This window comes from Sarcophilus harrisii, chromosome 1, assembly GCF_902635505.1.
Source record: "Sarcophilus harrisii chromosome 1, mSarHar1.11, whole genome shotgun sequence".
NCBI classification, from domain to species: Eukaryota; Metazoa; Chordata; class Mammalia; order Dasyuromorphia; family Dasyuridae; genus Sarcophilus; species Sarcophilus harrisii.
The window spans coordinates 420,394,211-420,417,471 of NC_045426.1; the positions used below are offsets into that span (position 1 = coordinate 420,394,211).

General features: G+C 29.1%; 1 long non-coding RNA gene across 1 annotated transcript; it reads right to left on the minus strand.

The window, feature by feature from the left end:
• Positions 1-11,511: 11,511 nt before the first annotated feature.
• Positions 11,512-23,006, minus strand: LOC116420550. Its single transcript, XR_004230901.1, has 3 exons — positions 22,853-23,006; positions 13,339-13,424; positions 11,512-11,585 (listed from the first exon to the last, which is right to left on the minus strand). It is a non-coding gene; the product is annotated as an uncharacterized LOC116420550 (long non-coding RNA).
• Positions 23,007-23,261: the final 255 nt, after the last annotated feature.

The window sequence follows — 23,261 nt, forward strand, 5'->3', positions numbered from 1 at the left end:
CTTGTCTGTACAATCTTAATTTCATTTAATATCTTAAAACTGCTGTGGTCAAATTCTTTTTAAGGTACTTTGGAATAAACGAGACCAATATGAGTTTGAAATTTGAGCATAGTTGCCTTTATATTCTGAAGGCCAAAAGTATATTAAGTTACATCTAAATTATGCCTCCATTTTAAACTTATCTTGGTATATAGTGCCTGTCCCTAGTGTCTGCCATGCTATTTTCCTGTTTTGCTCCAGTATTTTTGTCAAAAAGTGAATTTTAATCTCATTAACTCGAATATTTGAGTTTATCAAGAACTAGGTTAATTTAGTCATTTATTAATGTGATTTATATAACTAATCAATTTCATTGATCCATTGCTCTGTTTTATATCCAATACAAAAGAGTGTTGATGATTGCCACTTTTATAATATAGTTTTAGATCTGGCATGGCTAGACTACCTTATTTGGCATTTTTTTTTTTATTAATTCCACTAATGTTTTTGACTTCCTGATTTCGTTCTCCCTGATGACTTTATTATTTTTTTCTAGTTCCATGACATAAATTGGCATAAAGTAAATTAATTCATGAAGAAATGTGAATTTTATTATATTTGAGCAATTGATATTTTCTCAATTGTTTAGATCAGACTTTGTGTAAAAGTGTTTTGTAATTGTGTTTGTACATTTCTTGGATTTGTTTTGGCAAATATTTTATATTGCCTCCAGCAATTTTATTTATTGATTTTTATTATTATATATGCTCCTTAATCTTAACATATTTCTATATGAATTATATTGGGAAAGAAAAACCAGAACAACAGATAAAAATCAAAAGAATGGAAAAAGCAAAAAAAAAAAAAAAGTTGAAAACTGTATGCTTTGCTCCACATTGAATCTCCATGGTTCTTTCTCTGAATGTGGATGGCATTTTTCATCCAAAATCTATTGAAACTTTCTTAGATCACTATATTATGTAGAAGAGCTGAGTATAACCATAGATGATCATCATGCAATCTTTCTGTTACTATTACTTTCTAGTTATGGCCAATTCACTTAGCATCATGTATGTCTTTCCAGGATTTTCTTAAATAAGCCAGTATATTATTTCTTATAGAATAATATATTCCATTACATTCAAATAGCACAACTTGTTCAACCATTTCCCAATTAATAGGCATCCACTCATCTTCCTATTCTTTGCCACAACAAAGAGCTGCTACAAATATTTTGAATCTCTTTCCCTCTTTTATTATATGTTTGGGAAATAAACTCAGTAGTGGCAATGCTGGATCAAAACTTTTTGAGCATAGTTTCAGGGCCAGCTAGGTGGTGTAGTGGATAGTGTACCAGCCCTGAAGTCAGGAGGACCTGAGTTCAAATGTGATCTCAGATATTTAACACTTCTTATCTGTGTGACCCTGGGCAAGTCACTCAACCCCAATATCCTTAGCCAAAAAAAAAAAAAAAAAAAAAGGAGAGAGACTAGTTCCAAATTACAAATTGCTCTGGAGAATGGTTGGACCAGTTCACAATTCCACCAACATTGAATGTTTCAAAATGTTCCCTACTTGTTTTAAATGTAATTTCTCTTTCTATCTTTTGCTGCTGGGCTTTGTTTATACCATACAGAAATGCTAATTCCTTATGTGCATTTATTTTATATCATTTACCATTTCTAAGGCTGTCAATTATTTCAAATATGTTTTTAGTTGATGCTCTAGGACTGTGAAGATACTATCATATCTGTAAAATGTGATAGTTTTATTTTCTCATTACCTATTATAATTTCTTCAACTTCTTTTTTCTTCTCTTAATATTAAAGCTAAATTTATTGTACTATCTTGAATAACATTGGTGTTACTGGGCATCCTTGTTTCAGCCCAGTAAGGATCTAACTTATTCCTATTTTATATAATGCATGCTGATGTTTTAAAAGAGGTACTACTTACCAATTTAAGGTCTTGTGTTTTAATAAGAACAGTTACAATTTCCCTATTTTCTGTAAGATCTTCTGTGATATAGAAGTATATATGCCCACACTAAGTACTGAATTTTGCAATTTTCCTACCCTGACCAAATTCAAGTCTGGTTTTTGAATGATACTTTGACAAATTAACCACATTCTGATCTATTATATACTTTATTTAATAATAAGTCTGTTTCTTTATATTCTCTGAAATAAATTGAGTTGTGGAAGGAAATTTCAAAGTTTGTTTTGCACAAAGTTTGTTTTGAAATACATAAGTTAAAATTCATATAAAAAATAAGTAACAGAACTTCAAAAATTTAAATACCTTGTTTTGAAGGCATTTAAATTTTTGAAGTTCTGTTACTTATTTTTATATGAATTTTTAACTTATGTATTTAATAGGAAAATGTATTGAGTAGAATAAAGTATATATTCAATATTTGTCATTCTCATTTTAAAGAATCTTTAACATGTACCCATTTTGCAATTGGTTTTGAACGAATCTGTTCAGAATTCTTAGAGCATAATGCTTTTCAGATAAATGCTATTATAATTAATGTATCAAAATTTACTTTAAAAGATGCATCTTTCCTTAATAATTACAAATTATTTTCTCTCATTTTAGTAGGACATTAATAAAATCACCTAGACATTGTTGATTTTTTCCCAGGTGGCCTGTTAGTTAGCATTTATGAAGCACAAACTAGGATTAGTAAGTAGGAAAGGAGAGAGTCTCAAGAATGATGGACAGGCTATGGAAACACTGGAAAACAGAAAATAACGTCATGCATGGAACTCTTCCTATTTAATATTTTATTATTGTAAGATTTTGTACATATTTTATGCTGCTTTCATCTTAGGGAGATAAAGCAAAAGGTGAAGGCAATAATTTTAAGGGGAAAAATCAGTTGGAAATTTTAAACTTCATTATTCACAATTAGAGAATAATTTCAGTTGATTTATTAATGAATTCTGCATGATTTATATTTAGTTTTAAAATACTTGTAAGCATAAACTTCCAATACACTAATACATAATTCATGTATTAGAAGTTTATACTTACAAATATTTTAAAACTAAATGAAACTATTAAACAATAAAAAAATTTTATATTTTATTTTGTAAGTTTTTTTAATCTAAATACAATGAAAACCCAAAAAGTCATAGTGAATCAATGGTTTAGAGGAGAAAAGGACTTTGCAAAGGATCCATGAGTCATATGTTATTTTATTAGTTTGTAATTATCTATTGCTATTAATACTGGTTTGGTTTCAAAGAATGTTTAATCTTTTTAAAATCAAAATAGTAGAAATGTAATATTAAAATATTTTCTTGTTTCATATTATCATTAGTGACATTAAGAGTGGCAACTCATATTTTTATGCAAAATTAAGATTTTCTGTTTACTTTGCAAAATAACTCTAAGAAGTAGGTACTTCATCTACTATTAGACCTGTTTTACATAAAGCTTAAGTGAGACATATAGAAGATACAGACATTTACAGAGAAAGAGAGATATGGAAGAACAGAATATTGAACAATGAAAAGATGGCTTGCCAATTTAATCAAAATTCTTGGTCTTTTCCAAAGGTATAATTATCAGTGAAAAATATTTCTAAGCAGTTTTTCTATGTTGGGTATCTTCATGGAGGCAGTCACTAATAGTGCCTATATTGAGAAAGAAAGCTCCAAATACCCTCCTATTGTCCTTTTTAAATGAAGTTCTCTGTTTCTTTTAATAAAGACTTTAGAAATCTTGAAATTATTGAGGGAGCATTAATAATGTGGAGCACAGTTAAGGATCAACGTTATTGAGTTTTATTTATTCCAAGTACTCTCCACAAAATGTTTTCTTTAGACCAAAAGCTAGCTTAAAGGTATGGTTTTGGACTTTATTTTTTTAATCTTAGCTTGTATGAGGGGGGAAATGTCCTCCCAAAAAATATTGAATACAATGACTATTTTAAGCAAAAGTTCTACCTTTGTGTTCATTATGCAGATCATTTGGGCAAAATTAGATACTTGCCTTTCCCTGATTTTTGATTTCTGAGTTATTTTGATCCATGTGGAGTTTACTAATTTTAAGTCTTTTTAAAAATAATATTTGACTTATTAGCATAAATTGTGGTGATGATTTTGCCCTTTTTGGAGATAACATTATAATAGAGAAAAGATTTTATTTATTCTAAGGCATCAAAGGTTAGAAGAAATGCATCCTAATGATATAATTTCTTAAACTAGGCTATATTTTCAAGTTACGTAAATAAAGTGAAAGTAAGTTTAATATCAACCATAATATTTTTAAGGAAACTATTAAGTAGTAAAGAAATAGTTCAAATCTTTTTTTCTTATCTTTGCTTTTAAATAAAGAAGATATTTTAAGCAAAGTAGAAATATCCATTTCTTTTGAAAAAAATTGGAAGCAAGGTTACTGAGTCATAACAAATAAAAAACTTGAAATTCAATTTTTTGGAGATGTATTAGTTTATTTTATATTCATCCACCCCTCAATCATTTTGGCTACTGAAAACATCATACAAGAAAAATGCTTTAAAGTTTGGACATTATCTTGGTTTTAATAAGTTATGATTATTTTTAAATTTGGAATTAAACTAGGGTAGTCCAAACAAATTCACAGACATTGTTTTTCAATAATTAGTTATCCAGGAAAGTTATTTGACCCTCTTCATTTCACATGGAGACCCAAATTCAATGACTTAAGGATTGATTTGAAGAAATAGAGTGTATTGAAAGAATGCATATGCTTAAAATCATCAGGTTAGGGTATGTTTTTTAATTTCACAATAAAGCACTCATAAATAAATTAGAGTGAATGTCTTTTTTTCTATTTAACAAATATACATTGCTATTTAATTTTGTAGAAAAAAAGGAATGAGACACAAAAAATGTTTTAAAAAGATTTTTTGTTCAAAATTCTTTTCTACAATTCTATAAGTTTTTGTGACACATCAGAAACCAAATATTAAAAATAATATTGTGCACTTAATAATGATTATTCAATATTTTTAAATATTGCTGAGAATTACATTTAGTTTAGAATTTTATGTAATTTGTAACCAGTAACTGGTAAATCATCTCTTTATCATGCAATTTTAACGAAAAATTCCCGTTCAGAAGCTGCCCCTTTAACAAGAACCTTTACCATGCAAACCACATATAAAAGTCATTAAATTTAATAGGCTCATTGCTTCTAAACAAAGCCATATGGTATACTTAGCCTGCAAATTCTAATTGAAGTCAATGAGATTTTTTTTTTTTTTTTTTTTGGTAGGAAATACTTTGGAAAATATAGCATTACAAACAAATATATGTATAATTCAATGCTTTTATCTCAATAGAAGCAACTGAAAACCTTGCTTTATAATCTATTTTATGAAAACTATAAAATAAAATAATATAAAAACTTTCTTGCTATTCAAAATAACTTTAGAATCAATGCTAATGGCGTGCCTTGAACTTCAATGGATCTTTTCATGTCCTTTCTAATTGTACTTATCTCTAGATTGTTTTCATAGTTACTTTAACTAAGTGAAGTATATGTATACATGTAACAAGTATAAATAAGTGCTGTAGGAATGGTGGAAATAGCATATCTCATTAATATTTTTAATTGTCAAAATGATAATCATTTAACAGCTTAGGAATGTAAAGATTAATATAGGCTTATCTCATTTGATGAAAACTATTAAGACAGTGTTGTATAATAGAAAATTTACTTGATTTGCTATCAGAAGATACAGATTCTGCTATTTATTACTTATAATTGTGTACTTTGGGAGAAATCTCAGACTTTGTCTGAGTTTTCTCATCTATGAAGTGAGAAAAAGTAATGTTTTCAGTATTTGTCTCACAGTGTTGTGAGGGGGTTATAAATTTGGCCATACAATTTTGACTTTTATTAATATAACTTGTATAATACTTTTATGTGTGCTTCAATAACATAATTGGTATATTTCTATTAATATAATTGGCATGCTACTAGTTTGTATTACTAATTTTATAGGTTTATTATGTTAATTCCATAATGTCACAGATATAAATAATTTTGCAAATATAAACTGATTCAATTATAAATAAGTAAATAAAATTTTCATTTTTTATCAACTAGATCTGAAATATATTAAAGAATACAACTATTTGAAGGAAAATGGTAACATCTTTCAGTAAAGGGCCAAATTGTTTAGTAATAAATAATCAAATCAAATCAAAACAAATGAATCAAACAAATAACAAATAATCATTCCCTGATTTATTTTTACATTAATGTTAATTTGTATGCTTTTCCCTCAATTTAGCAAAGATTCAGCTATGCCACTGGAAGGTAAATTGCATAAAAATAGTAATCTCCTTTTAAGACAAAGGTCTATTTTCATATAGCAGAATCAAATTTAAGAATGAATTTATATCTCAAAACTAACAATATATGTCTCACCATAAAGTATAATACTCCATAAAAAAATGGATGAAATATATATCTTTCAGAATAAATATTTGAATATTTTAATGATTCGTTAAGCTTATGAAACCAAATATATGTGCATACATAGAAGCCTTTTATAATCCCATCTTAAGTAGATAATTTAAAATAAATAAGATAAAATCCCTTGAAAGAAAGGTATATCTATAATGTGTGTATGTGTTGTCTATATATCATTAAAGTATATATATATATATATATATATATATATGCACATATATATAGCAACCCTGTTGAGTAGTGCTACAGTGTTCTTCAAAAAGTAATTTATCTACTAAAGTTCACCTTAATTTAATGTATTTGTAGAGATAATTACAATACTGGGTCTGTTCATTAACATTTCAAATCTCATTTAAATGTAAATTGTAATATTCTCTTTTGTGCAACAGTGGGTAGTTAGTGCCTTTCATGAGTTATAAGTAATTTGTTCCTCATTTGCTAAAAGACTGGATAAATAAAGAGATCTTTCTGGAGAGAAGATGTTAAACAAAATATTTTTCCCTTTATTTTATATTTTAAATTTACAATTAATCATCTTTTCAACAGATGTACTATTATTGACTCTTTGATATGCATAATGAGCATTGAACTATAAACATTTTTAACAAAATAGCATAATTAATTATACATAATGTTAATACTATATTTTCATAATTCATATTAGGAAAAAGTGTGAACAAGGTAGGTGCTTCCAAATAGATTATAAATGCTTTCAAATGCTAAAATTACACAGAAAACCTATAAACTATATTCATGAAGAAATGTTAAGACTTTTTTAAATAAAGTGATAATTTGAACAAATTTCATTTTTTCCTACTTTTTGAGACATAGAAAATAACTTGTTAATCTTAAATTAAATTTCAATATAGGGGATGTCAAATTACTTTATTGGATACCAGAAAATATTTACATTTCTGGAACTTTGCTATTTTATACTCAAGAAAAAATTTATCTATATTTATATCTATATGTCGATCTATGTATATATATATATATGTGTGTGTGTGTGTGTGTGTGTGTATATATATATATATATATATATATATATATATTCTCCTGACATTACTTTATATAGTATCAGAAGATACACATCAATCACATATTCAGAATAACTAAAGGAACTAGGAAATTGTTATCCCCAAAATTACAAAGATAAAGAGAGGGAGGATGTTTTCAAATAGTTTCATGGAAAAGAGACATGTTTTATCTACTGAGCAATAGGGGAGAAATTGTGAAATTAGAAAGAAGCTAGTATAAATTCCACAAAGACAGCAATTAGAACTACTCTAAAGCAGATTGAATGATCTCAACATCAGTAAAGGATTTCATGGAGGGTTAAATTTCATTCATTAAATTGAATAGAACAAATAATAATTTTTACCCTTGGTTCTATGAGTTGTGTGGACTAGAATTTTATTATGACAATAAACTTGGATTAGTGAAAATCATATCATTATTTTCATAAACTTCTAAATGAAATTCAGCATTTTTTGAAATTATAAAGTAGACAATATGTACCAATAATATTAATAGTCCTGAAGACTTCATAATCAACAAAAATATCAGAACATGAAATATAATTTATATTTAGCACTATGACTCTCATTACCTGTCTTCTCAATGGAGAACTTTATCTCAAATTTTGCTACATATGATTTATTAAGAATGTCCTTTTTTCTGTCCTCCCCTTCTTATATTTTCCTAATCTATTGCCTTAATATTTATTCATTCACCCTTTTTTCAAATAAAGAATTGGCTATTATTGTCAATGGAAAAATATAATGAAAGATTTGGCTATCAAAATTATAGAAATAGAAGAAAAATTTGCAGAACAGAAAATACTAACTTAGTATTTAAAAGTTTCAGTAATTTATTAATTAGATTGTTCATTAATTAATTAAAAATACAAAAGGATGGTGGCCTAAGAGTACCAAATCTAAAACTCTATTATAAAGCAGCAGTCATTCAAAATATGGTATTGTTATCCAGCCATTATTGAGAGCAATTTGGAACTATGCTCACAAAGTTATCAAACTGTGCATACCCTTTGATCCAGCAATGTTACTACTGGGTTTATATCCCAAAGAGATTTTAAAGAAGGGAAAGAGACCTGTATATACAAGAATGTTTGTGGCAGATCTCTTTGTAGTGTCCAGAAACCAGAAACTATATGGATGCCCATCAATTGGAGAATGGCTGAATAAATTGTGGTATATGAATATTATGAACTATTATTGTTCTGTAAGAATGACCAGCAGGATGATTTCAGAAAGTCCTGGAGAGACTTACATGAATTGAGGCTGAGTGAAATGAGCAGCATCAGAAGATCATTATATCATTATATACTTCAACAACAATACTATCTGATGATCATTTCTGATGGACGTGGCCTTCTTCAACAACGAGATGAACCAAATCAATTCCAATAGAGCAGTAATGAACTGAATCAGCTACATCCAGCAAAAGAACTCTGTGAGATGACTATGAACCATCACATAGAATTCCCAGTCCCTCTATTTTTGTCCAACTGCATTTTTGATTTCCTTCACAGGCTAATTGTACATTATTTCAAAGTCTGATTTTTTTCTGTACAGCAAAATAACTGTTAAAACATGTATACTTATATTGTATTTAATTTATACTTTAACATATTTAACATGTATTGGTCAATCTGCCATTGGGGGGAGGGAATGGGGGGAATGAGGGGAAAAAGTGGAACAAAAGGTTTGGCAATTTTCAATGCTGAAAAATTATCCATGCATATATCTTGTAAATAAAAAGCTATAATAAAAAAATATGGTATTGGTTAATAGTGATCAGTGGAATAAGTTAGATAGACATAATCAATGACTATAGTAATTCAGTATTATATAAACCCTCAAATTCCGTTTTCTGGGATAAGAACTTACTATTTCATAAAATTGGTGAGAATCTTGAAAAATGTTAGAAACTTGGTAACAACTTACTTCTGTCACTACATGCCAAAATAAGGTCAAATGAGTACATGATTTAAACATAAAGGGTAATATTATAAGCAAATTATTGGAGCAAATGATAGTTTACCTATCACAACTTTGGAGAAGAGAGGAATTTATGATCAAAGAAGAACTAGAAACATTATGAAATACAAAATGGACTTTGACTACATCAAATTAAAAAGGGTTTGCACAAAGAAAACCAATACCAACAAAATTAAAATGACAACACAATCTTGGGAGAAAAATTACAGTTATTCTTTCTGATAAAAGTCTCATTTATAACTATATGAATTTAAAAGAATACAAGGCATTCCTTATTTGATAAGTTTCCAAAGAATATGAACAGATAGATAATTTGCAGATGATGAAATTAAAGACATCTACAGTCATATGGGGAAAAAAAAGTGCTTTAAAACACTATTGATTAGAGAAATGCAAATTAAAACAACTCTAAGGCACCATCTTGCACCTCTCAGATAGTCTAAGATGATAGGAAAACATAATTATAATTGTTAGAGGAGATATGGGAAAACATGAATTATTGATGGAATTGTGAAATTATCCTACCATTCTGGAAAGAAATGTGGAACTGTGTCCCCAAAGGCTAAACAATTGTGTATACACTTTGATCTACCATTGACGCTACTGGGTTTGTTTCCCAAGCAGATCATATAGGAGAGCAAAGGACCCACATGTGCAAAAATATTTGTAGTAGTATTTTTTGGTGTGGCAAAAAAAAATGGAAAATGAGCAGATGCCTATCAGTTGGGGAATGACTGAATGAATTATGGTATATGCAAGTAATGGATATTGTTGTTCTATTAAAGTTATGAAAAAGCTGATTTGGAAAGGCTGGAAAGATTAACATGAACTGATGCTGAGCAAAACAAGCAGAACTAGGAATGCCTTGTACATAGCCACAGCAAGATAATGGGATGACTATAAGACTTGATTCTTTTTAGCAGTTACATGATCCAAAGCAATCACAATAAACTTGGGATGGGAAACACCATCTGCATCCAGAGGGAGAACTATGGGGACTAAATCAGCACATGCTATGTTCCCTTTTTTCTTCTGTTTTTTTTTCTTTTATGTTTTTTTCCCCCCTTTTGTTTTGATTTTTCTTTCCTAACGTAATTCATAAGGAAATTCATTTTAAAAATAAATGTACATGTGTGACATATAAAACAATAAAAATTGTACATAGTTAAATGTAAATTATATAGTTAAGAAGTTATATATGTGTTACATATATAGAAAAACTTAACATGAATATAGAACGCTGAGGAATAATTCATTCACTACCAGAAATCATGAGAAGAATGAACAAGCTAACATCTTGGTCTAGGATGAAATATTATTTTTTCAAGATTAATGTATATGATAAAGTCAAAGAATCAAGAAATGCATTCATAAGACAATATTGAGTGAGGGAAGCAGAGATAAAGGAAGTACATAAATGATTACAAAAGTATAATCAAATAAAATCATCACTTTATATTTCATATTGTCAAAACTCAAGGATATTCTGTTTTAATTTTCTGGTTCATTTCATATAAGGTTCATATAATTGTTAGTTTTAATTAGTACAATTTGAAGTATATTTATGTCATTTAGCACCATGTAAAGTGTAGGAGTTATTGAATCTTAAAGAAACATCCATATACAATTTTCTTATAAATGAGGCATAAATGAAAATACCTCAAATACCTAATATTCCATAAAATATAATAAAAATATTATGCACACTATAAATGGATTAGGACTTGCAGGAGAACTCAGTTTTAAGTGATATTAATTTAAAAGGGTTACACATTTAAAACTGATCTTATTAAAATTATTTTTTTCAATTTGCTTATTATCTTTTATCATAATATTTATGTTTTAATAGCTACTTATTTCATCATGATTCCTGAAAATACACACACACACACACACACACACACACACATACACACACATATATATATAAACATCATTAAAAATTTTTTCTGATTTCCTGAATGCATATTCTCTGAAGCATATTCTTTCAGTATGATGTAAGTATTTACTTACATTGAAGGAATTTATATATCTTCCTGTAGTTACTCTCATCTTTACCGTGCAGTATAAAGCCATTGGAAATAACTTTCAGGTCCTCAGGAGTAAGACAGCCTTTGTTGATAAGAATATTACATTTTGTAGTGTAATGTGTCAGAAAAAAAAGAAAACATTCAACATCACTCTGTCTAATTGCTCTACCAGTCTAGACAAAAAGAGAATTGAAATCTAGAAACACAATATAGGAAAATTCCTGGTTTGTTTGTTCATATTGTATTTGCATATTTTCTCCTTTCCTGTCTTCTCCTAGGTAATGTTCATTTATTTATTTTGCTGGTACATAGTCTTTTAACACTGATTTTATTTCACTTTTGTCTGAGTGTTATAGGAATTGTAGTAAAGACTATGTTATCTTGCTTTTTTTGTTTTAATGGGATTCTGGTCCAATATCAAAAGACAGGTAGATGGGCGATTGATTATGCTTCCGGACTCTTTCTAGGATTTTTGATTTTTGACGAAGAGATTACCTCTACTGTTATTGACCAATAGCTCTTCTCCAATGTCTATTCTAACATATTATTAGTATTCCAAATATATTCCTAAAGGAGAGAGAATACTCTTACCAACCAGCATAAATATTTGGTGATCTCAGCAGTAATATTTATCAACAGCAGGAGCAGTGGCATTGTATAATCATCATCATTTTGTTATTGTCATAGTTTTCCATGGCTAGCACTTTTACAGGGTTTTCTGCAATATCTCAAGTCAAAGAGCAGTTTTAAGCTGTTAAATTTCAAATCTGCACTATTTATAAAATTTGAATGGTATTTAAAGGTTATCAATATTTTATATGTTTTATTGAATTATTTTATTCGATCATTATTACTCTATTAGAGGCACAGTTATCATTGATAAATTAAAAAAGGAAAAATGAAACACAAATAAGCGCAATATTTTAGTGACCATCATGTAGCTAGCAAAGAACAGTTGTGGAGAAAATTTATTTTTGAGGGACATTTGTATTGTATGCTATAAATTTTATTTGTCTCAATAGCATAAATATATAACAGTAGTCTATAACTCAATTAATGTTCATAAAAGCTTCTTTATTCTTTTGTAGAAAGGATAATATATATTATTCTTTTAATTTCATATCTGAATCTATACTTTCAATTGCCAATCAGTTATAACAGTAGTGTTCTGCATCAGTAAAACTAGGAATTACTATAGATTTTTTTAATTGTACACAATTAAATTATTAAGTTTGCAGAAAGTTTACTTTCCTTAGTCAGATATTGTTAAGTATTTACTGTCCATTAATACCTTGAAATAACCATACACATATAGGCAGAACAGAAAACCCACATGCCATATAAATAACTAATGTTACCATAAATCATAGAAAATGTATTAAGAATGGATTCCTTATAAGGCTCCTATGAAGGAAGGTTTATTAAATTATTACCAATTAAACATTAAGACATTAAGGATCATTTTACTGTTAATTTTAACCTAATACTTCCCAATATTACAGAAACTGCAATAAGATTAATGTCTATTTATTTAAAATGACATGAAGTTTTTATAATCCAATCTCTGTATCATTATTACTCTATCTGTAATAGGAATAAAAAAACAAATACCTTAAAATCTAGCATAATATAAAATATTCTAGGAACAACATACAATTTCTCATTTAATATTCAAAGCTAATTAGGTATGAATAGATTATTAATCAAAGAAGAGGAAAATGTGAACTAGAGAAAACTGAAATCATACAAGTAAATATTTTCTTTTTATAGATGTATTAGGAAAGATTTTAAAAGAGAAAACTCAATAACTTTCTCAAAAAGTCATAAAGCAATACCTAGCAAAACAAAAATTGACACCCACATCTTCTTATCCAGAAGTAAAGGACCTTTTCTGATATGCCATATAAATTACACATTTTGCCTGTAATGTAAAAAGACAGAATTAAGGTCACTTCAATTAATTTGATTTAAAAACAAATAAATATATTATGAAAATAAAAAAGTGAAATGATTGACTCATCTTAATGTTTGTGATAAAGGAGAGGAAATAAATACTTAGTCTGACATGCATCTGTGGCATATCAAAGGGAGGATTTTAGGAAAAAAATTCTACCACAGAAGACACTGAGGAGTTAAATTGGAAAACAATGAATGTTGAATGTTGCATGCAATATAGAAGTTGATTTAAAGAAAGTTGGTTCTTGGTTCTCTAGAGATCCATATTCAACTACATGCATTTCTTTTGAGAGTAAGTTATGAAGAGTTTAGAGTTACTCAATCTTCCTTCTGATCTAGGTCCTAAATCCAACCATTATAGTTACTGGAAAATATTAGTGAATATATTAAAATATTCTGCTCTAGATGTCACATACATGAAGTACACAACTGACAGACTAATATGTTATGAGAAAATTATTTTCAAATTACAGGAAGGATTAATGTGATCTAATGGAAAAAATATCAGGTAATGTAAGAGTAGGAAGAATAAATATTTTTTGGGAAAAAAAACAACTCTGCAGTTACAATAGAAAACTGTTTCATGACAAAAATTAGAATTGTTCTGAAGGCATATATCTGTATATAATGAAAACTCACCAGCAACTTAAATGAAAAAAAGTGAATAGAGGATACAAAATATAAATGAGGTGTTATTCTCTAAGTACATCAAAGTTTGAGTGTGTGTGTGTGTGTGTGTGTGTGTGTGTGTGTGTGTGTGTGGCTGTACTTAAAGAAAGAAAAGGATCAAAGAAGGAATTTGTGATTTTTAGTGGGGTAGATAGTGACTTGATGCTGATGGTGGTGGTGCTGGTGATGTGTGATTAATTTATTTGATCATATTTTGTTTATTTAGTGACAAAAGGAAGGATGCTTAAAAGAGGAAAAATGTGACAGGAAGTGATGAACAATATAAAAAGGAATACAATAATAAAGCAACTACTTGCCCTCATGTGATCTTTATTCTTTTGACACAGATGATCTTTATCATCAGGTACCAAATCAACAATAAAATGTAATAACTGAAATAATTTTGACACTTGAAAACATGAAAAATGGTAAGGGTTTCACGAGATTAGTTAAGGAGAAATATTCCCCTTATATATACATAACATGGATTAGTGATCTTGACTGATTCCTGGGAAAATTTAAGATTAATCATTTAAAAATAATGGGCAAATGTCTAGAAAATATGATGATCAAAAAGAGCAATTTAAAAAATAGGTCATGACAGTATAATTTTATTTCCTTTTTACAGAATAACTAAACTAGAAGGTGAGAATGATTATGTGGATACTGATTACTTAGATTTTAGCAATGTGTTTCTTAAGATATAGACTGATGATACTATAACTAGATTGATACAGAAATGGTTGGATCACCAGATTCAAAGAACATCAATATCAACCTGGAAGAATTTCTCCACTAAAAATGTTAAGAATTTCTGATTGTCTCTGTGCTTTTTTTTACATTTTCTTTATTTCTTAGATAAAGACATAGATTATATGTTCATCAAATTTGAATATAACAATAAATTTGTAAGACAAAATTAACATTGTAACTGGTAGAGGAATGATCTGAAAGAATATTGGCAAAATATAATATTGTATTGCATCTAATAAATTTAAAATCTTACCCTTCAAGATGAAAAAAAAATCATCTCAAAGATAAGATAAAATTAAAAAAAAGTTTTTATTTGAAAATAAAGGATTTTTTAGTGGGCAAGAAGCACAATGGTGACAACAGTATAAGTGATTTTGGACTGCTATGACAACATGGGTTACAGTAGTTTGGAGATAACAATACCATTGTGGTTCTGCCTTTCTGAGTACTCAACTAGAGTATTATATTCACTTTTCAGCATTATGATTTTAAAAAAAAGGTAAATTGGAAAGTGTCCATAACAAGGTCAATAAGTAAGGAGAAATGACTTAATTTGTGTTATATAAAGAAAAGAATTGATTGGTCATGTTTAGCCTGGAGAACAAAAAAACCTCCTGGAGCCTGGACATTTTTAAGATATAAGCATGGTGTTTATAGGCTGTCATGTGGTGGAGGAATTAGCTTTGTTCTCATTAAGCCCAGAAACAAATCCAGGATCTACTAGAGGTTGAAAGAGCCAAATTTAGGATTAGAATTAGGCTAATATGAATAATATATAAAACAACATATAATATAATAAAACTTCCCAACAATTAGAATTAAAAGTCAGATAATCTTTCTCAAGACATGGTGAGTCTCTTCTCCTTGAAGGTTTTTGAAAAGAGGCTAGACTACCACCTGTCAAGCATCTTATAATGGTAATTCTTGTTCTTTATTGATTGGACCATATGACTAGTAAGTTTCATTGAAACTTTCTAATTCTTTGATTCTTTAAGAACCGTATTGAAACAAATTCACTAAATATATGTGTAAATTTATATGAATATATACATACACGTATGCACATATCATGTATACTTGTGTATCATACACATATGTGTTTATATATCATGTGTATTTTCCCCAACAATATTTAGTAATCTGCTAGAAGTTACAAAACCTATGCTCACATTCTGACAATGATCTCTACTAATTGTATGATTTTCTTCCATCAATTTTTTTTTAAGTTTTTTAATGTTTCTTAGATAAAAGTTCTTATTCTTAGTGCAATTTGTAATATGACTTTAATTACCTTGCATCAAATGTCTTCTGAAGCTTATACTTTAGTGGGAAACATAATAGATTTATATTTCTTTAGTACTTTGATGGTTTTCTCATCTACTCTTTGTGGACACTTAATCATTATCAAAATGTACATATTAAGTTCCTTCCAGTTTCCAGGCAATTTAATAGATAATAAGTATGCAAAGATTTTTAAAAAGATCCCAAATTTCAAGCTTGTAATCTACTGATACAAAACAACTTATATTCATATAAATATATGAAAAATACATACTCTTTTCAAAATTGAGACTGTCATTCTAACTATGAATGTAGTATTTTATATTAATGTACACAGAAATCAAAGCATGCCCTGAGACAATATTTTATTAAGTCCTTAACTCTTTCAAAGAACTCTCAATCCCCAGTAATGACCATCCTTATAGAAACCTTTCACAAAGTAAAACTGTAGAGGGCTGGAACTTTGGAGAGGTATACTTGAAACAAGGATAGTTACAATAAGGGGTTAATTCAGTGGAATTGAAGAGATGATGGTTCTTTTGTATATATATACTTAGTACTTAGCATGGTGATGTAATCGTTCTCTAGTTCACAATATGCATAGTGTACTGTAATGATATAATCATACCAAGGTATTTAAGGGCTAAGAAGGACTGAAAAAGAGACATTACATTTTTGACCATCCTCCTGGAGTCTCTTCTGCCTCCTGCACTCCTCCAATAAGATCAAGGGTGGTCCTGAGATCCTCCAGAAAGCTAGCCCGAACATTACATTTTGGCACCCAACATGGACCTCGGACCTACACTCAGCAGCTTGACTTACATGATCGTTAAGTTCTGTGGAGAAGTCCCTGTGATCTGGAAATAGGGTGAGTAAATTAGTCACTTTCGTTTTTTTTCTCTAAAATTGGGCAAATACTAAGGAAAAAGCCTTCCCTATCCGAAGGGAAGTGTGTAGCAAGCATAGTTAGGTTAATAAAAAAGTAAGGCTTGATTGTAAATTGGAAGCAGATCATTGGACTCTTAGAAACATTAGAGTATACATCTCCTTGGTTCTCTAAGGAAGAAAAATTAGAGCCAGATATGTGGGAATTAGTGGAAAAGCAACTAATTGATTATTATAATGATAATGGACCTGCTTCAATTTCTGAGGAAGCATGCTATATATATAAAATAATGCAATTGGCTTTAAGGAATCCCACAAGTTTTAAAATATGCAAAAAGGAGAAAGAGTATGAAGGGGATGGTACTGACAAAGCAGCTGAAAAGCATGAAGTAAAACCTACAATCAAATACATTACAGTCTTTCAGTGTAGATTACACATATGTATGTACATTTTAATTCTAAGATGAGTGGATGTATCTATGTACTTATATGTGCCTAAACACACTTATTTTTGATGATTTAAATTCCAAAATAAATGTGAAGTGTAGGTATATCTGTATATGTGCATACACACTTATACATGTGTGTACATATGTATTGGTTATATGAATACATATATTGCTGGCTGGCTGTCCATTATCAAAAAGGATCAATGACATTGGGAGTATTATGTCTTGACATACAAATGAATTGGATTAAATGAGACAGAGCTGTGAAAAAACATTATCTTCACTATCTCCTCCAAAGTCATCTGAGTCCAATGTCAAGGTATAGATCAGGACACCTGAAGATGACCCCAGTTGTCTTGGAAGACCTTGACCTTTTAAAGCTAAGATATTTTCCATTTATTAATCTCTACGAGTACATACCCATCTATATGTGTGTATACATATGCATATAAATATATTCATATATACATATTCCTGTGTGTATATATGTGTATACATGCAGATGTATGAATACCTCTACATATGACCACTCATTTTTGGAAATAACAGTATCTTTTAAAATAAAATCCTCATTTATTATAGCACTAGATATGACAAAGCATTTTCTTTCCCTAAAATACATAATCCTGCAGATAAATTTAAGGCACATTTTCCAGTAAATTCTTGTTATTACTTTTAATTGGAAAAAATATCATTATTTACTTTCAGGCCAGTCAATTGAAAACTCTGCAGCTCATTTTGCTTTAAAAAGTAAGCCTAAAAAGGTAACATTCAACTGGTAACATAAAATGAACAATTTAATTTTTATGCTTTTATAATTTTAACAGAATATTGTTTTTCAAGGCAACCACTGGGTTATAGATACCTGCTGTATTAGTTCACTCTTTCATCCACCCTTGTCTGGAGTATTTGCAACCACATCCTAAGTGAAGTTCTAACCTATAGACTTTATTATTTTCCTAAATCCAAGCATGATTCTCTTATTTCATAGGTCAAGTACTTTTATTCAGTCTCATTACTTTTAGGATACAATACCAACTCCTCAATGGGTCTTTAAAGCCCTTTATTTTCTGGCATAAATATAACTCTATAACTATTTCCCTGACATCCAAATTCCAATTAAAATATTTGATTTCTGTTTCATAAATACACTATTGGTACATTCTATCAATTACATATATATATCCCTGAATTTTTTTTAAATTTCTGGTTCCCAAGAAAATATTAAGGTTTGTTCTGTGTCCTGTAGAAACTCTTTTTGCATCATATAATTTATACAGATATGTTTTTAAAATCCCTACACATTTTGGTTTATATATGATATGACACAATAGACTAAGTTCATTGAGATCAAGGGGTGTATGCACACATATATACATGCATACTTATATATATATATATATATATGTGTGTATACATATATAATATATATATATATATATATATACATACATACATATATTATATATAATACACACACACATTTACATTTTACTCCTAAGGAATGGAATTGAGTAAAACACAGTCACACATTTAGCACTTAAAAAGTGCCAGGCACTATAGTATAAGCAAAAAAAGGTTTAAACAACAATACTAGCAGGACCAACAATTTCCCTGATCAAAGAATTAATATGCAAATAGAATGCTTGCATAAATAGTAGGTCCTTTTTTATTGGAATGAAACATTAGAGTTTTTGGTGAGTTTGGAGTAAATTAGCTTTTGTTTTGCAGATTAAACAATCTTTACATCATTTTTACCTGAAACAATGAAATTATTAGAAGAAATTAATTTAAATAACTTGCATATTCAATACAGTTGCAAGAAATTAATGCATCCTCAGAATCATCAATAATTCTTTTTCATGCGAAAAAAAGTTTAGTGAGATTTAATGAAGACAGTGGAAGTGATTATTGTTAGCTACTAAAAATCAAGTATAGAATCAAATTTCATGACTGTTAAGTCATAAAAATTATCTGTAAAATTCATAAAAACACTTATAATTTGTAATGTTAAGATTTTAAGCATTCTTTGCATATATCATTTTATCAAAACCAAAATATAAAAGTACGTGACATCAATAACACTACTTTCACTTTTCTGATTTTATATTTTAGAGGACTGTTATTGCCATTCATTTTTTCTAAGTCATTCTAATTATCCATCCCAATCAGAAGTTTTCACCTCACTGCCTTCTATTTGGACCTTATGTAAAGTACATGTACAGCTTATTAATATTGATGGGTTATGTTTTCCCTGAGATATACATCATTTTACTCTTTTAGGCATTTTACAACATACACCTACACAGTTGCTATATTTGAAGTATTTAGACAAATAGTTTGTTTGATTATGTTGCCCCATTGCTAAAATGGATAATGTAGTGTTTATAGGTTCATGATAGTATTTTGTAACATGGAAGCTTTCAATTTTTTTCCCCAACAATATTTGTATCATCAGAAAATATTTTAACATGAAAATCTCAAAATATAAAAATTCTGAAATAACATATACAATTGAAAAAATGGACTAAATGGCAAGACATGGAAAATTCAAATATCTGCTTACTTTCTACCAAATTCAACTATTGAATAAATGTTAGATTGACAAAAAAAAAACTGAATAAAAGAATTTAAAGATTGAAAGACAGAGCTAAAATGATGAAGAGAAGCTACAAAGTTGGCTGAGCTCTCCACAATTGCTAAGTCAAGCTTCTAAATGTATTCTGGCATGACATAATTAACAAAACTTTACAATGAAATAATTTTTTAGATCAAGCTGTCTTGTATGGACTTTAAGAAAAGTTTGCCTCACTTGGATAAAAGGGAAGCATAGCACAGGCATGGTACAGTTATTATAGCAAGAGGTTCTTAACCAAAGCATAGATGAACAGTTAATCCTCCATCCTGGCTCAGTGGCCACTTGTGAGTCCTGCAACCCAGGCAAAGAAGACAAACTGTTATCCCCAAACTCTGGCACAACAGGTTGGATTAGTTCAGGTCAACAAAAAACACAGGACGAAACCAAAGCAGAAAGACAGCTTCCTCTGTGCCCTAGGAGCAGAGTTCAACTTTTAAATATGAGCAAAAACCCAAAAGGGCCCTGTTCCTAGAATGCCACCATGAAGACAGGGAAAATCAGAACACATATCCAGGAGAGAAAGAAATGGCAAAATCCCTACATGTCAAGCAACAAAGGAGAATACACATTGCTCTCAAGCTCAAAAAATTTTCTTGAGAGATCAAAAAGGATTTTAAAAATGAAATAAAAAATACAGAAGAAAAAAGTTGGAAAAGAAATAAGAGATATGCAGAAGAACTATGAAAAAAAGTCAAAATTTTGATAAAGGAACCTCAAAAATTGATTGAAAAAATAAAAACTCCTTGACATGTAGTTTTGGTGAAGTGATAAAAATGTACTGAAAAAAACAATTCCTTAAAAAAATGAGAGAAAAAATGCAGTCAGCTTTACATATACTTGTTTATCTATATGTATATATATGTTTGTGCATGATTATAGAATTTTATGTATATGTATATGGGCAAGTATATGTGTATACATATATGTTTATATGTGCAAGTATAATGATGTACATATATATGCATGCAGATACATGTATATTCATGCTTAATTTAACCCTTTTGGGGAAAAGTCCAAGAAGGAGAAAAATAGAATAAAAAATGAAAAGCAGAATACAAAAGAAAAACTACAAGGAAGCAAAGAGATGAAGTATTTATCATATAGGATTTCTTGAAATGGAAATGTATTGCTTTATATATATTGAATCCTCTTGCATTCTGCTATGCATATGATTTTTTTTTCCTTTATTTAATCTTAAGTGAAATAAAAATAAATTATGAAATATATTTCTGGGAGCCAGTAGGTTCCTAGAGAAAAACTACTACATAATCAGTCCAAATTACTGCTATGAGACTTTAGTGACATTTCATTTTAACACTTCACTGAAGTGTACCACAATAACTAGTTAGTTTAAAAATACAGATTTAAATTGTGTAGTAAGAAAAATGACAAATTATCTATTATCTTTGTGATTCTTTTTGACTGTTTCTACCTCTGAATTTTTGTGGCTCATTCACTCTAGAATTTGTTTAGAGACTTGATTTAGTCTTAGAGAAAATAGGAGAGTTCAACAAAATTCCCAGCTTATCTCTGCTATCTTTATTCAGTTCCCAAAAAGGTATAATTTTGATTACATTAAGTTGAAAAGGTTTATGCAAGCAAAGCCATTGAAGTCAAGACTAGAAGGGAAGCAGACAGCTGGAAAACTTTTTTCTTTTCTTTTCTTTTTTTCTTTCTTTTTTTTTTTTTTTAACAACCTGTGTTTTTGAAAAAGTCTTCATTTCTAAAATATATTGAGAGCATAGTCAAATTTATAAGAATACAAGTCCTTTTTCAAATGATAAAGTCTTAAAGCACATGAACAGATAATTTTTAAAGAATGAAATTAAAGGAATCTATAGTTTTATGAAAAAAAAATACCTAAATCATTATTGATTAGAGAAAGGCTAATAAAATAACAGAGGAACCACCTAATACCTATTGGATTGGTTAAGATGACAAGAAAAAATGATAAATGGCAGAGAATGCAGGAAAACTAGAACATTATTGAATTATTATTGGAGCTGTGAACTGAAACATACATACTGGAAACGACCTGAGGACTCCCAAGCCCTTTTTATCAGCAGTGCAAGTTTTGAGTCTGTGTAAAAATACTTATAGCTGTTCTTTTTGTTGTGTCCAGGAATTAGAAAATGAGTGCATGCCCATTGATTGGGGAATGGCTGAATAAGTTATGGGATATGAATATAATGGAATATTATTTTTTCTATAAAAATTATGAGTGAGATGATTTCAGAAAAACCTGGAAAGATTTACATGAACAGATATTAAGTGAAGGTAGTGGAACCAGGAGAACATTATATGCAGTAATTAAAAAGTTATGTTCGATTATAACAGTCTTTGCTCTTCTCAAAAATATAGTAAAAAAAGAAAATTTCAAATGAGGAAATTTCCAATAACGTATTGATTTATACCAGTTTCCACAACAGGACTTTCTTAAATTGCTAAACACATTGCCCATGCATTTAAAACCCACGATGATAACATAAAGATATTAGGTGTGAGATCTCAAACAGAAATATAAAAAGCCTCTGAACCCCAGAATAATTAGGACTAGGCCACACTCATCCAACACCAGAAGGAACTGCAGCACCAGCATAAGGAAGCCTGAAGTTATTGTCATCTATAAAGGAAGCTTGGGACAATCATCCCCTTCCCCTAAGAGCAGACATCAGATTTAAAATAAATGAGCAAAAAAAACCCCAAAAGAACTCTCACCTAGTTGGCTTTTATGAAGAATGAGAAGAATAAGCTTCAAATCCTGAGTATCCAAAAGACAAATCATCTCCAGATGAAGCACCAAAGGGTGATATGATTTGGTCACCATTTCACAAGGCTCTTTTCAAAATCTATGTGTTGGTCACAGGAGTTGTTACCTACAGTAATGATATTTCAATTGAATATCACATAATTCAGATTCATGGCCTGGTTTCTTGTGAATATAAACTCAATATTTGTTCTACCATACTAGTTTCTTCTATTAAATTAGAACAAAAAGAAGTATTTTTTTAAATTTTGGGTTTCCCTTAATAACTTTGGTTTTTTTAAATGTCACCAATTTCACCTTTCAACAATTGTTACATATTAGTTTTAATATAAAATACATGTTTTATTCATAATTGTAGGA